Here is a 13,682-nt window from a genome sequence, read left to right as displayed (position 1 = left end):
AGACTGATGACCAAAAAAAAAAAAAAAAAAAAAAAAAAAAATAATGGGCAGTACAAGCTGCGAGGAGAAGAGTATACAAATGGGCACGATCTGCAGTCAAATACAAAATGAAGTTCAGATGACTGGCGAACAGCGCCAAAAGCTTTCCCTTATTGGTTCAACTATTAATGACCCCGAAATTGACAGTGAGACTTTCTACGAAAAACAAGAGAAAGAGAGGTATGAGATTGTGACAACAAAGTCAAGTGGCTAGGAAACCAGAGTTTACGTAGTAGGGCTTAATTCAGGCGTCATCGTCAACCTCTGTGAGTTTGAAACTAGAGTTGAGATTTGTTAAGAAGTATTAACGTATTTAGATGCTACCTTTAACATATTTGTTTTTATTTAGGTTTAGTTCCGTGTCATTTTTGACTAGTTCTGTGGCGATAAGGTGTGAACTCTTAAGAGTTTCTTATGTACCGCCGGAACCAAACACTGAGCAAAGATGCTAGCATTCTGAGCCAGTGCGCTATGCGTGATCATCTATGGTTTGAAATTCCCCTGCGTAGCCACGTCAGTAGTCACACTAGAAAAAAACCGGTATTGACAAAGGAAAAGAGAGAAAAAAACATCGTCTGTTGTGTTTGTTTGCGCGGCGTGTGAAAGATGCGCTTCGTAATAGGAGGAAATTGCGTCCCTCATAGCACGGCGGGCGGAGTGTGCAGTCTTTCCGCGGAAGGTGTTTGAAGGACGATAAAGGCAGAGACAGGAGGGGGGAACCTGCAGCTAACCTTTAGAAAAGTTGTCAGTCGTGAAGAGCGAAGTGTTGTGTGGAGAGGTGTTTGTCTCCTTCCCGAAGCTGGCTTTTGCGTGCATCTTGGAAATACTGCCAGTTATCACGGTAAGTATTTTTATCTCAGCCGACGCACTTTAAGCTACATCTTTGGTTAGATCTGCAAACAACAATCAGGTACAGCCATGCGTACGTCAGCGCGGTCCTGAGATGCTGGAAAGAAACTCTCAGATTACCTATCTTCCAAATATTTGGTGTTTTAATGTCTAAATCTGTAAATTTGTTGCCTGAATCTCTCGCTGAGTTTCAAAAGCGTTGTCACTAATTTCCGAAGGATAGGGAAATAAATGTAGCTGCCGAGAGAAAATTATTTGCATATGATGATATACCATGCAATAACTGAACACTTCTGTCATACACAGAATTATTAATCTTATTTTATGCACAGCAGGCTGTAATACTTGCAACAATAGTAGTTCAAAACATCGACTGACGTTTATTTGATAAGAAGACCGTCATTTTCATAGGAAGCGTCTGTCTCAAAACGTTTCGAGATATTGCAGTGCGTTCATTAAAACTTCAGTGCGAGATTCGCCAACCTAGACCTGGTCCAACAATATCAGTGATGGCATAATTTTATAGCGCAATAGCGAGATAACATCAACGAGGACAATATAATTTCCTGGACACGTTGTCCACTGGAAAATAATGTTACTTTTCACTCAATACGTAGTTCAAAGCGAAAGCGAAGAAGATTGCAGTGACCGTTGTCGTGATTGGACTATCATCGGAAACATTGTACTAAAAGAATTGTATCCATCTGCAGAATGTCAGCGACACATCATGACATAGAAACGTACATTTCTTGAAATTGATGGTAAATAGGTCACTGCTTATCGAAAATGTTTGGATAAATACATGTTCCAATTGCTCAGATTTGATTATGAAAAATGAGAAATACAGTCACAGTTATTTCATTGAATCCATTCGCTGCAAACCACTCTGAAGAGCATGGCAGAGTTTTCTTCTCATTGTACCATATACTAATGATTCCTCCCGCTCCATTCGCACATGGAGCGAAGTAGAATGATTTTTAAATGCCCTCGTGCATCTAATCTTGTTCTTAGTCCAACCTTGTCCTCGTTAGCCCTATGGGAGCAAGACATAAGGGCTGTAGTGTAATGTTATATTCTTAATGTTACACTGTTCCCTGTAACTTTATGACATGCATTTTGCGAAGTAATTGACATCTTATCTTCATACGTCTGCTACTTCAGGTTTTTCGGCATTTCTGTAACGCTCACCCTTGAGTCAAGCAGACATATGACCAATTGTATTAGGATGACCGTTGTATTAGGATGTTTTTATAGACCACCAGCATCCGCAAAACGTTTCAGGGAAAGTCTTGAGTATATAGGAAGTAAATATCCAAATTATCCATTAGTTATAGGTGGAGACTTTAATAGCATCCATTGACACGTTTATCACAGGGGGCAGAAGCAAAGATTCGTGTGAAGTTATTCTAGGAGTGCTCTCAAGATACAACCTTGAGCAATTGGTTAGAAAACCAACTCGAGATCGGAACATATTAGATGTCTGGGCGTCAAACAGACCTGATCTTTTTTTGGAAGCTAATCTAGAAGAAGGTATTAGCGACCATAATGTCGTGGCTTCCATCTCAGTGGGAGTTGAAAAAAAAATCAATGAAACAGCGTAGAGTTTTATTGTTTGGGAAAGCAAATAAAAGTGTCATTAGTGAATTCATAGTCAGCTCTAAGCATTCACCGCGGGACACAAAAATACTGAGCATCTTTGGTCGGAATTTAAAGGTATTGTCCACCATGTGCTAGAGGAGTATGTACCTAGCAAAAGTATAGGTGAGGGTAAGGAGCCACCTTGGTACAACAAACATATTAGGAAGTTGCTGAGGAAGCAGAGAATTTTGCACAGTCGTTTTAAACGTAGTCACTGCCCTACCGACAAACAGATATTATGCGAAATGAAAGCAGCTGTCAGAAGGACAATGAGAGATTCTTTTAACGAATTTGAAAGCAATATTTTATCTGCAGATTCTAAAAATAACCCCAAAAAATTGTGGTCGTACGTAAAAACGTATGAACGCTACAAATAATTCAATACCTTCTCTTGCTGACAGTACGGGTAATGTAACTGATGATGATAAACAGAAGGCCGAAATTCTGAACCTCGCTTTCAAAAATTCGTTTACGGTAGAGGACTGCAGCACCATTCCCCCTTTCAATTATCGAACAAACGAAAGGATGGCTGACATAATGTTTCGTGTATCTGGGATTGTAAAACAGTTAAGATCCTTAAACGCCAGGAAGGTATCTGGCCCAGACGGTATCCCCGTAAGATTTTATGTTGACTATGCTACAAATATAGCACCATTCTTATCCATCATCTATCAGAGATCATTGGAACAGCAGAAAGTTCCACGGGACTGGAAGAAGGCCCAGGTCAAAGCAATCTATAAAAAGGGTAGAAAATCGGATGCACTTAATTAGCAGCCAATTTCACTAACATCGATTTGTTGTAGAATCATGGAACATATTTTGTGTTCAGACGTAATGACCTTTCTAGACTCTGAGAAGCTCATCTGCAGAAACCAGCGCGGTTTTGGGAAACAGCGGTCATGCGAGACAACTGGCCCTCTTTGTGCATGATATACAAGAGGCTCTAGATACCGGCTCCCAGGTTGATGCCATATTTCTCGACTTTCGAAAGGCGTTCGACTCAGTTCTGCACTGTCGCTTGCTACAAAAAGTGCGCGCTTACGGTCTATCCGATGACATATGCCGTTGGATAGAAAGTTTTCTAACAGACAGGAAGCAGTATGTCGTCCTGAATGGGGTGACTTCAACAGAAACAAGCGTAACTTCAGGTGTGTTCCAGGGCAGCGTAATAGGTCCTCTGCTCTTTACGATTTACATAAACGATCTGGTTGATGGAATTGACAGCTGCTTTAGTCTGTTTGCCGATGATGCTGTAGTCTACAGGAAAGTAGTATCACACGAAAGTTGTGAACAAATCAATGAGTATTTGCAGAAAATAAATGCGTGGTGTAATGAGTGGCAGTTACCTCTCAATATTAGTAAGTGTAACCTACTGCGTATAACAAGGCGAAAATCCCCATTAATGTATGAGTACAAAATAAATGTCCAGTCTTTGGAAGCGGTAACGTCCGTCAAGTATCTCGGTGTGACTATTCGAAATGACCTCAAATGGAATAATCAGATTACACAAGTAACAGGTAAGGCGAAATCTAGATTGCGGTTTATTGGTAGAATCCTGAAGCGATGCAGACCTTCAACAAAGGAAATAGCTTACAATACGTTAGTTCGTCCAGTCTTGGAGTATTGTTCGTCTGTATGTGACCCTTACCAGTTGGGTCTGATTCAAGAGATTGAGAAGGTCCAAAGAAGAACGGCAAGATTCGTGACTGGTACATTTAGCCATCGCGAAAGCGTTACAAATCCCATAGAAAGTTTGAAGTGGGACACTCTTGCAGATAGACGGCGCGCTAATCGGAAGGGGCTACTCACTAAATTCCGAAATCCGATCTTCACCGAGGATGTAGAGCATGTATTATTACCACCAACTTTCAGATCGCGCAATGATCACCATTCAAAGATAAGGGAAATAAGAGCTCGTACTGATGCGTTCAGGCAGTCGTTTTTGCCACGCGCGATCCGCGAGTGGAACAGGGGGGGGAAGGGGGGGGAGGGGGGATATGACTTTGGCGCGAATTGTGCCCTCCGCCACACACCGCATGGTGGCTAGTGGAGTATACATGTAGATGTAGAATTGTTCTGTCTTTTCGATACATTCAGTATCTCCTGTGATTCCCATCTGATATGGATTCACACACTTTAGTAATATTTTAGGATTGGACGCACAAGTACGTCTCCTTGAGTTGACTGGTTTCAGTTATGGCTTATTGATATTATAGTCATAACACATATTTTGTGAAATATAAAATTTTACACTTCCGAACTTTGAAGCTAATTGCCAGTCTTTGCTCCGCTTTTTGAAAAAATCTTATCAAGGTCTGACTCCATATTTGAGCAGCTTTTTTTTCAGATAGGACTTCACCGTAGAAACTTGACGCGCAAGTCGCCGAAGTGGCGTCAAATCTAAACACTTGCACCTGGCGAACGGTCCACTCGACGGGAGGTCCTAGTCACACGATATCGTAGAAACTAGCGGAACCTGGTGGTCTTGTGGCAAAGTGCATGTCTAGAAACCGAAAGTTCACGGGATCGTCTCCCGTTTGAGGCAGAGAATTTTTCATTCTGCCATAAACATAGCCTTCGCCCACAGTGATCTGAGAATTCTGCGGGAACTAAACGTGGTTCGGAATTCACGTCCCACTGTAGATCCCCCGTTCCCCAGTTTTCCCCAGTACGATTACTCTGTCATATTTTTAATGGCTTGACGTGTGGTGATGCACAATTTCGCAGTAATCCACTTGATAATGGCCACGCGATCGAAGCTGCAATATTGGTTTTTAACAACATAATTTTACAGAAAAAGGCCATGGTGTCCTTTGAAGAATTTTACTTGACTGAACTTCAGCAACGAGACATTACTCTTATAGATAACTTCATCGTCTGCATAATGCCTTCAGGTTATTATTAATATCGGTTAAACGACTTTTGTGGGAACATAATTGCCGGTTTGTAATACTGTAATTCAGTGAGCTTGATAGGTCCTAAAAAAGATCTGTGGAAAACAGATAATACTGAAACGAAAGACTGCCCAAAAATACTCAAGATAATATTGCTAGCTGCAGGATTAATAAGAACGGTGGAATATTTTCATCCCCATTTTCACTGATAGGTACCATCTTGCTAGAAGTCCGGACTTCATATTACAGAAGATGCGTTATTAATACGGAACTGAAACACTGATTTGTCTTATTGGCATTTGAATCTGCCAATCTTTGCGATGGATATTTTTAAGAGTATTCGGGTGATTGTTATTCCTACTGTAAACAGAAAAAGAGCGCACTATGAGAACACGCGTGTCATCGGATAAGGTAAAAAGACACTTGCGTTAACTCACTTGTCTTGCGTAAGATTACTTTAACGTAACTACCGCATAGTAATCGAACCCAAACAAAAGCAGACGCCTCTGCCGAACACATGTGTACATTCGTGTTTTTTAAACTGCGGATTACGCAAAAACCAATTTATTTCAGTTTACCCACGCATATTTCGATATATATGTGTCACCTTCTATGGTATCTCGATTTATTTATGATATTACATCACTTGTTAAATTGGCCTGTTTTTATGCCTTTTAATCGATTTGACAGCATGTTATGTTTTCGGTGTTTACAACCCGCAAGAGACGCCCACCTCGACAAAACACATGAAATGGCGTGACGTGCTGTCAAAACGATAAAAAAGGCATAAAAACAAGCCAAGTAATATAATTTCAAAAAAATGTCAAATGTGTATGAAATCTTATGGGACTTAACTGCTAAGGTCATCAGTCCCTAAGCTTATAAACTACTTAACGTAAATTATCCTAAGGACAAACACACACACCCATGCCCGAGGGAGGACTCGAACCTCCGCCGGGACCATCCGCACAGTCCATGACTGCAGCGCCTTAAACCGCTCGGGTAATCACGCGCGGCTATAATTTCAAAAATAAATGGAGACCTACAGAAGATGACACATGGATGTCGAAATACGTTTGCATAAAAGAATGTTCAAAATGTTAAATAGAAATACTTCGTGTTTTGGCATAAGACAGTGTTTAAAAAACGTAAATTTAATTCGCAAATAGGGAAGAAATGTATTCCGAAGGGACTGATTAAGTGTTGAGTGCAGACGAATATAACGAATGTGTGGAAAGTGTAATACTTCGTTGGTGATTACGATTGAAGACAGTTTAGAAGTGGACCTTTACCATCCTGTTTCGTTGCGTTGTTGATGAGGATTGTGGCAGACAAGGGGAAACTGTTTTGGGGCGCTGGTGCAGAAGCTGCAAAGGGTTACGTGCCCTTATTTAGTGTTGTCATCCGATAGGCAGAGGGTTACAACACTCTCAGGATGAGTGTAATGTCCTTAGGTTAGTTAGGTTTAAGTAGTTCTAAGTTCTAGGGGACATGACCACAGCAGTTCAGTCCCATAGTGCTCAGAGCCATTTGAACCATTTGCTGTTGTTCGGGAGTCAAGGAGTGCGAGGTAGACTTTGCACACACTTTTCTCTTCTTCGAAACATTCTGGAGAATGTCTTCAACACTTGATGTAGGAACGTTGTCCCACTGCGATTTGTGACCCAATGACGTTGATCCACTACAGGTCGCACGTCCAGTAGTGTAGGACAGACGTAGGGCAAAATGCATTCTTGTACTTAAACATACATCTTCAAAAATGATACTGCTAAAATAGTAAAACTTGAGACTACTATGTACAACATAATGCTTCGTATTATGTCCAATTTTTGTTTGAAAATGCGTATCGACGTACATTTTATAAGGATTTGAATTTTTAATTATCATTGTTTCTATAATGTACCTTTTTCTAGTAACCTAACCAAACAATAAAACTGGAATTTCGCAGTTTACATCGGTATAAGAGGGTAATAAAACGAGTGGAACAGATCTTTGTTTAAGGTCATAGCTGCTTTTAAATTATTTTTTAGTTTTCTCAGATTTTAAAGGAGATCTTTTCTCGGAGAAAAGATAACGAAAATGTACTGCACGGCATTATTCAGTAAGTAATCCCAAATTTCAGGATGTTAGCTTTCCTGAGAAAAGATACGTAATAGCTCAAAAACTCAGGTTACGGCAATTCTCATTTAAAGTTTTTATTTTCAATTTTTGACAATATCACTATACCTCTAGTGACAAATGCTGTCCACATCCATAATCTTTAATCTCTCTCCCCTCATTTTGGAGCAATCTCTTCCCCTTCCTCTTTTGCCTAGCCAGCTTTTGCATTTTTTTCTTCTGCTGCCTGATTTTTATTTTATTTATTCGTATGGCTCACATGCAGTTTAAAAATACAGGTATATAAGATCAGTAATACTATGTGTAACAGGAATATGAAAATATAGTACTGCATATAAGACTAAATGTCAATATCTAAGTTCCTAAGCCAGGTAAGAGCCGTATCATCAGCTTTCATGAGGTCGCTTCAACTCGCCTGGTAAGAACGCAAGGGGCAGGCATCTCTAACGTGCTTGACTGCCTGGTGCGGAGCCCCAGAGTCACAAACCGGAGACTCTGTAGCACGCCATTTGTAAGGAGAGTCTGCAAACCGTCCATGCCCAGTGCAAGCTCTCTTCAATGTTACCCATAGTTTTCTGTCGAGTTCTGTGCCAGCAGCATCATAGTTATAATTTATAACGTATAGGCAGCCAGATCAGATATTGAATTTTCTGGCTACAAACATGCAAACAAGTCAAAATCTAAAATGTTCTGCCTGAGCTTTGTCCAGTCGCGCTCCATCGATGCTTCTGAGTATCTTCAGCGTGAGTGCACCTGGGTGTAATCCTAATCTCTGCAGGCACTTGATCCTACCTACGTTTCCACTATTGAACACTAGACAGACATCACATGCAGTTATCTTCACAACAATGACACAAATACTGTTTTGAACGACGCATCCATATAAGGTGATTGTAGCTCTCATTTGTAATCTGTGTTTTCCTACGTACACATTTTTTCACCAGTTTGGGATTGGCATGGTACCTGAAAGTTGGTTTTATAACATCTAAAACAGCAAGTGGCAAACCGTGTTTGTGGTTTTATGGCTGCCACCACTGGCTTCTGCCTGAAGATTAAGTGATTGACTTTGTCGAAAATAATTGTTCGTCACACTTAGGAACAGCATCTGTAACACTGTTCTTTAAATTTCCTGTACCTTTACGCGTGAAATTCGAGATTTTCTCGCGTTTTTGAATATGCGTCCACTGTTACGACCCAGTTCGGACAAAACAGGTTGAAATGTGGAAAACTAAACACTGAAGTAAGTTTACAGCACGTGTTATTCAAACAAACGACGGTGTAAACAAAGGAGGAAGCGAAGGTAATTTTCCTCACAGCCTTCTAGACTCATCTGCAGTATGTTTAGACTGTGTGAACGAAAAATTAAAGCCGCGCGGGATTAGCCGAGCGGTCTGGGGCGCTGCAGTCATGGACTGTACGGCTGGTCCCGGCCGATGTTCGAGTCCTCCCTCGGGCATGGGTGTGTGTGTTTGTCCTTAGGATAACTTAGGGTAAGTAGTGTGTAAGCTTAGGGACTGATTACCGTAGCAGTTAAGTCCCATAAGATTTCGCACACATTTGAACATTTTTTGAAAAATTAAAGCACAAAACATTTTTAGCGTAGAGAAGGTGTGGATCACAACGTAGGAAAGGGGGCGTGGCAGGTGCAGACGCCCAAACAAACTGTTTTAAAACATATTTCTAGCCGGACTCCGATTATGAAAGGTTGCGATCTTATTCTTAAACAATCAATCTAATAAATTACGCAAAAAAATTCGATTATTTCGCAGTTTTGCCCTGCATCTGACCTTAACACTGCCTGCTCACAACTACCTGGTCGAATGCATTTCTCTTGCTCACTGTTGTTATTCGTAGTTCAACCTGCCACTGTAGTTACTGCGCTGACGTCGCTTGTACGCCAAAAGTAAAATCTACCTCGGAACTTTTTGGACGGACGGTGTAATAACATTGTTTACCCGCCAGGGTAGACGAGAGCGCTAACGCGCCACGTCCTGGACTCGGGTAGGTGCGTCGGCTCCGGATCGAATCCTCCTGGCGGATTAACGACGAGGGCCGGTGTGTTGGCCAGTCTGGATGTGGTTTTTAAGCGGTTTTCCACATCCCGCTAGGTGAATACCGGTCTGGTCCCCACGTTCTGCCTCAGTTCCACACGTCGCAGACATTTGAAACAGTCCGCACTATTTCACGATTTACACTAGACGTAGACAGTTGTGGTACAATGATTCCGTCCTGGGGGGGTACGGGGTGGCGGCAGGAAGAGCATCCGGCCATCCCAACGACTAACATTGCCAAATCCGTTGTAACCACGCCGACCCTGCGATCGCAGCGGGACTGTGGCCTAAGTGAAAGAAAGAAAGAAAGGTGTAATAACATGATTTGATAATTAAGGCCGGTACGCTACCTTTTACTGCCCTCGAACACGGAAGCGCCTTTAGTGGAATACTTTTATAGCAGTTGCATATCCAAAAGAGAGAAGTCAAGCGAATAATATGTCGTTATGTAAGCACAGAGTTGCGTAAGAAACGGTCAGACAATGCGCGTTGCTGTAGCTGTCTGCGGTTTAATTTGTGGCCGAGCGTGCTGTGCAGTGTGTGCATGAGAAGAAGTGGCAGGAGGGGGCAAATGTCAACAGAGGCGAAACAAGCGAGGCGTCCCACGGCGGCCTTTTGTTCTGCAGAGACGCGCGCGAACGCATTCAGGCCGCGCGGCGGTCGTCGCACGATAAGCGTGTGTGTTTTCGCCAATAGGGCGCTTAGGGAAAGACAAACCGACAGCGACTTGCGCAAGCGGGAACTCCCGCAATGCTAATAACAGTCTGTCACCTTGGCGTGGTTACACCTGCCGGTTACACCTGCACTCGTCCGTATTGCACCGAGAGCGAATCAGGTTGCGCAGCAACGGTAGTGCAATCGTAAGAACACACGTGTATACAGAATAGAGCAATTTGCTACAGACATTGTAGAGCGACTGTCTGTAGACATGTAGCCAGACACTGTATAAAGACAGTCTAGAACTCTAGATACTTTGTATCGTGTACACTTTTGAATGCCTTGTTCCTTGATATTTGCGAAATGTGGCCCACCTTGTTGGCATCGCGGCTTGTGCAGTGAGAATAGATAGCGAGATAAATCGAAAGAGTAGACGTTGGTGGAAATGTGAAATGTTTTGCGGAAGGGCATCGTTTCGACAGTAATTTACGTCTACATCTGAGTGATTACTCTGCTATTCACAATAAAGTGCCTGGCAGAGGGTTCAATGAACCACCTTCATGCTGTCTCTCTACCGTTCCACTCTCGAACGGCACGCGGGAAAAACGAACACTTAAACTTTTCTGTGCGAGTCTTGATTTCTCTTATTTTATCGTGATGATCATTTCTCCCTATGTAGATGGGTGGGTATTGCTGTGACTTGAGCAATTTTCCAGTCTTTAGGTACGTATCTTTTCTGTGAGCGAGTGGTTGTATATAATTGCTAAATATGGAGCTATTTTATCAGCATACTCTGAGAGGAACCTGACTGGTGTACAATCTGGACCGGGGGCCTTGCCTTTATTAAGTGATTTAAGCTGCTTTGTTACACCGAGGATATATACTTCTATGTCTCTCATCTTGGGAGTTGTTCTTGATTGGAATTGAGGAATATTTATTTCTTCTTTGGTGAAACAGTTTCGGAAAACCGTGTTTAATAACTCTGCCTTAGTGGCACTGTCATCAGTGACTTCATCGTTGTTACGGAGCAGTGAAGGTATTGACTGCGTCTTGCGACTGCTTCATGTATGACCAGAATCTGTGTGGGTTTTCTGTCAGATTTCGAGACAGAAATTCGTTGTGGAAATTATTAAAAGCATCTCGCATTGAAGTACGCGCTATATTTCGAACTTCTGTAAAACTTTGCCAATCTTGGGGACTATCAAAGTAGAAGACATGTTTTTTTTTCCATCGTCACTCACTGATACTTAATATTTTTGATCAGCTCTTTGTTTGTGAAAGGGCATCGTTTCGGCAGTAACTTATTTTCGACGCTGAAGACAGAATGTTTTTTGCCACTGGTACTGAACATTTTTTGGTCAGCTCTTTGATAAACAATTTCTTCTTGTTGCGATATTCATATTCGGAATTATTAACTACCCACAAATATGATGCCACATGAAAATCTACAGTCTGGTGCAACACCTTTTCCGTTGGCCACGTCTTGATAAGTGGTCGTTAACAATGACAGCCGGCCAGTGTGGCCGAGCGGTTCTAGGCGCTACAGTCTGGAACCGCGTGACCGCTACGGTCGCAGGTTCGAATCCTGCCTCGGGCATGGATGTGTGTGATGTCCTTAGGTTAGTTAGTTGTAAGTAGTTCTAAGTTCTAGGGGACTGATGACCAAAGTAGTTAAGTCCCATAGTGCCCAGAGCCATTTGAACCATTTTTGAACAGTGACAAAAATAAAAGTAATAAAAAACAGACGATGCGTTTTACACGGTGCAAAGAGAATAAATAACTGGGGTCTATATATGCCAACATGTCCACACCACGAAATGTTGTGCAACTTAGTATAAGAACTGTCTCGTGTCTCCAATTTCGGACAGGAGTGAGAAGTACTGCGATTTTGTTGCAAAAACAGGAAGCGAATTGGATTCCGCAGAAATCGATCTTATGAAACTTAGTTCGTTCTCTTTTTGCATAAAATCACGACAGCCCGAGGGCAAACGGCAGTGCCAACAGTGAAAACACCCACATCTCCCATGCCAAAGAAATCCAAAGCTACTCAACACAACGTTCCGTCCTCCTTCGACTGCAGGGCCCCTCGGGAGTGGAAGCAAAAAATTAATGCGCAACGCTATGAACACTATTTGCAGAAACTGCGACGCGCCGTAAAGTGAAAATGCCCAATAATCCTGTGGGATAGAATTATCCTGTTGCACGTTAACGCCCGACCCCGCACAGCACGTCGCAAGAAGGCTACGCTTCAGCAAACACGGCACTTTCGTCCGAACAGCCCTGGTCGTTTACCGTGTGGTTCTCACAGCTTTGGCGATCTGAAAGAGACATGCGTGGATCTCGGTTTCAGCTGGACGAGGAAGTGCAAGAGTTGGTGGTGTTGTGGATCCGTCAGCGGTCGACCGCGTTCTACGAAACGTGAGTTGGTCGTCTCGTCCCACAGTGGGATAAATGCCATAAGACGTGTGGTGGTTACTTTTGAATGGAACAATTCCACGCTCCCGTTGTGGCAGGTGTTCTGTTTTCATTTGTCTCTCTCTTGTATTATCAAAGTGTGAGACCGTTTTCTAAATGTTTTCGAAATCCCAGTATTTACCTAGCTGGATGTGGGGAACCGCGTAAAATCCACATCCAATCTGGCTTGCTGGCTGGCTCACCAGTCCTCGTCGTTAATCTGCGAGGCGAATTCGATTCTGCATAGGCTTGGCTCCCCATATCCCAGAAGTGGCGCGTTAACGTCCTCGGCTATCCGGCCGGATGAAACATCTATCTACTATCTACATCGATACTCCGCAAGCCACCCAACGGTGTGTGGCGGAGGGCACTTTACGTGCCACTGTCATTACCTCCCTTTCCTGTTCCAGTCGCGTATGGTTCGCGGGAAGAACGACTGTCTGAAAGCCTCCGTGCGCGCTCTAATCTCTAAACAATGAGACGTGACGCATTGTTGTGATTCTGGACTGGCGGTCGGTAGAATGGCTGCCCCCCCCCCCTCTCCCTCCGGTGCGAACACCTAGACGTAAGTCTCCCGTGATTTCCCTAAAACGCCAAAGGCGGATGCGGGACTGGCTCCTTTCAAACGACATGACCAGTTTCCTTCTCCCGTTTCGAGCTGGTACTCAGTCTTATAATGACTTCGTCGTCGATGGGACGTTAAACTCTGTGCACCCCTTTTTTTGGACGATATCCACAAGGCACTAGATAATAGCTTCAGGGTTGATGGTCTGTTCACTGATTTGAGGAGGCCGTCCGATTCAGTTCCGCGTCGTCACGTAGTGATCAGATCACGAACCCTCGAAGTATCGGGCCAGCTTAATGACTGGATTGCAGAGTTCCTCATCAAAAATGGTTCAAATGGCTCTGAGCACTATGGGACTTGACCTCTGAGGTCATCAGTCCCCTAGAACTTAAACCTAACTAACCTAAGGACATCACA

At 42.9% G+C, this 13,682-nt stretch overlaps 1 protein-coding gene across 1 annotated transcript in view; it reads left to right on the top strand.

Moving 5' to 3' along the window:
* The first annotated feature begins 740 nt into the window (after window positions 1–740).
* The window catches only part of LOC124548300 (leucine-rich repeat-containing protein 15), a 145,510-nt gene continuing 132,568 nt past the window's right edge, over window positions 741–13,682 (top strand). The window contains exon 1 of the mRNA XM_047125165.1: window positions 741–880. The gene's annotated coding sequence lies outside the window, so the exon portion shown is untranslated. The remainder of the gene's footprint in view (window positions 881–13,682) is intronic.

This window comes from Schistocerca americana, chromosome 1, assembly GCF_021461395.2.
Source record: "Schistocerca americana isolate TAMUIC-IGC-003095 chromosome 1, iqSchAmer2.1, whole genome shotgun sequence".
Lineage (NCBI taxonomy): Eukaryota > Metazoa > Arthropoda > Insecta > Orthoptera > Acrididae > Schistocerca > Schistocerca americana.
This window is presented reverse-complemented; position numbering and strand designations above follow the sequence as displayed.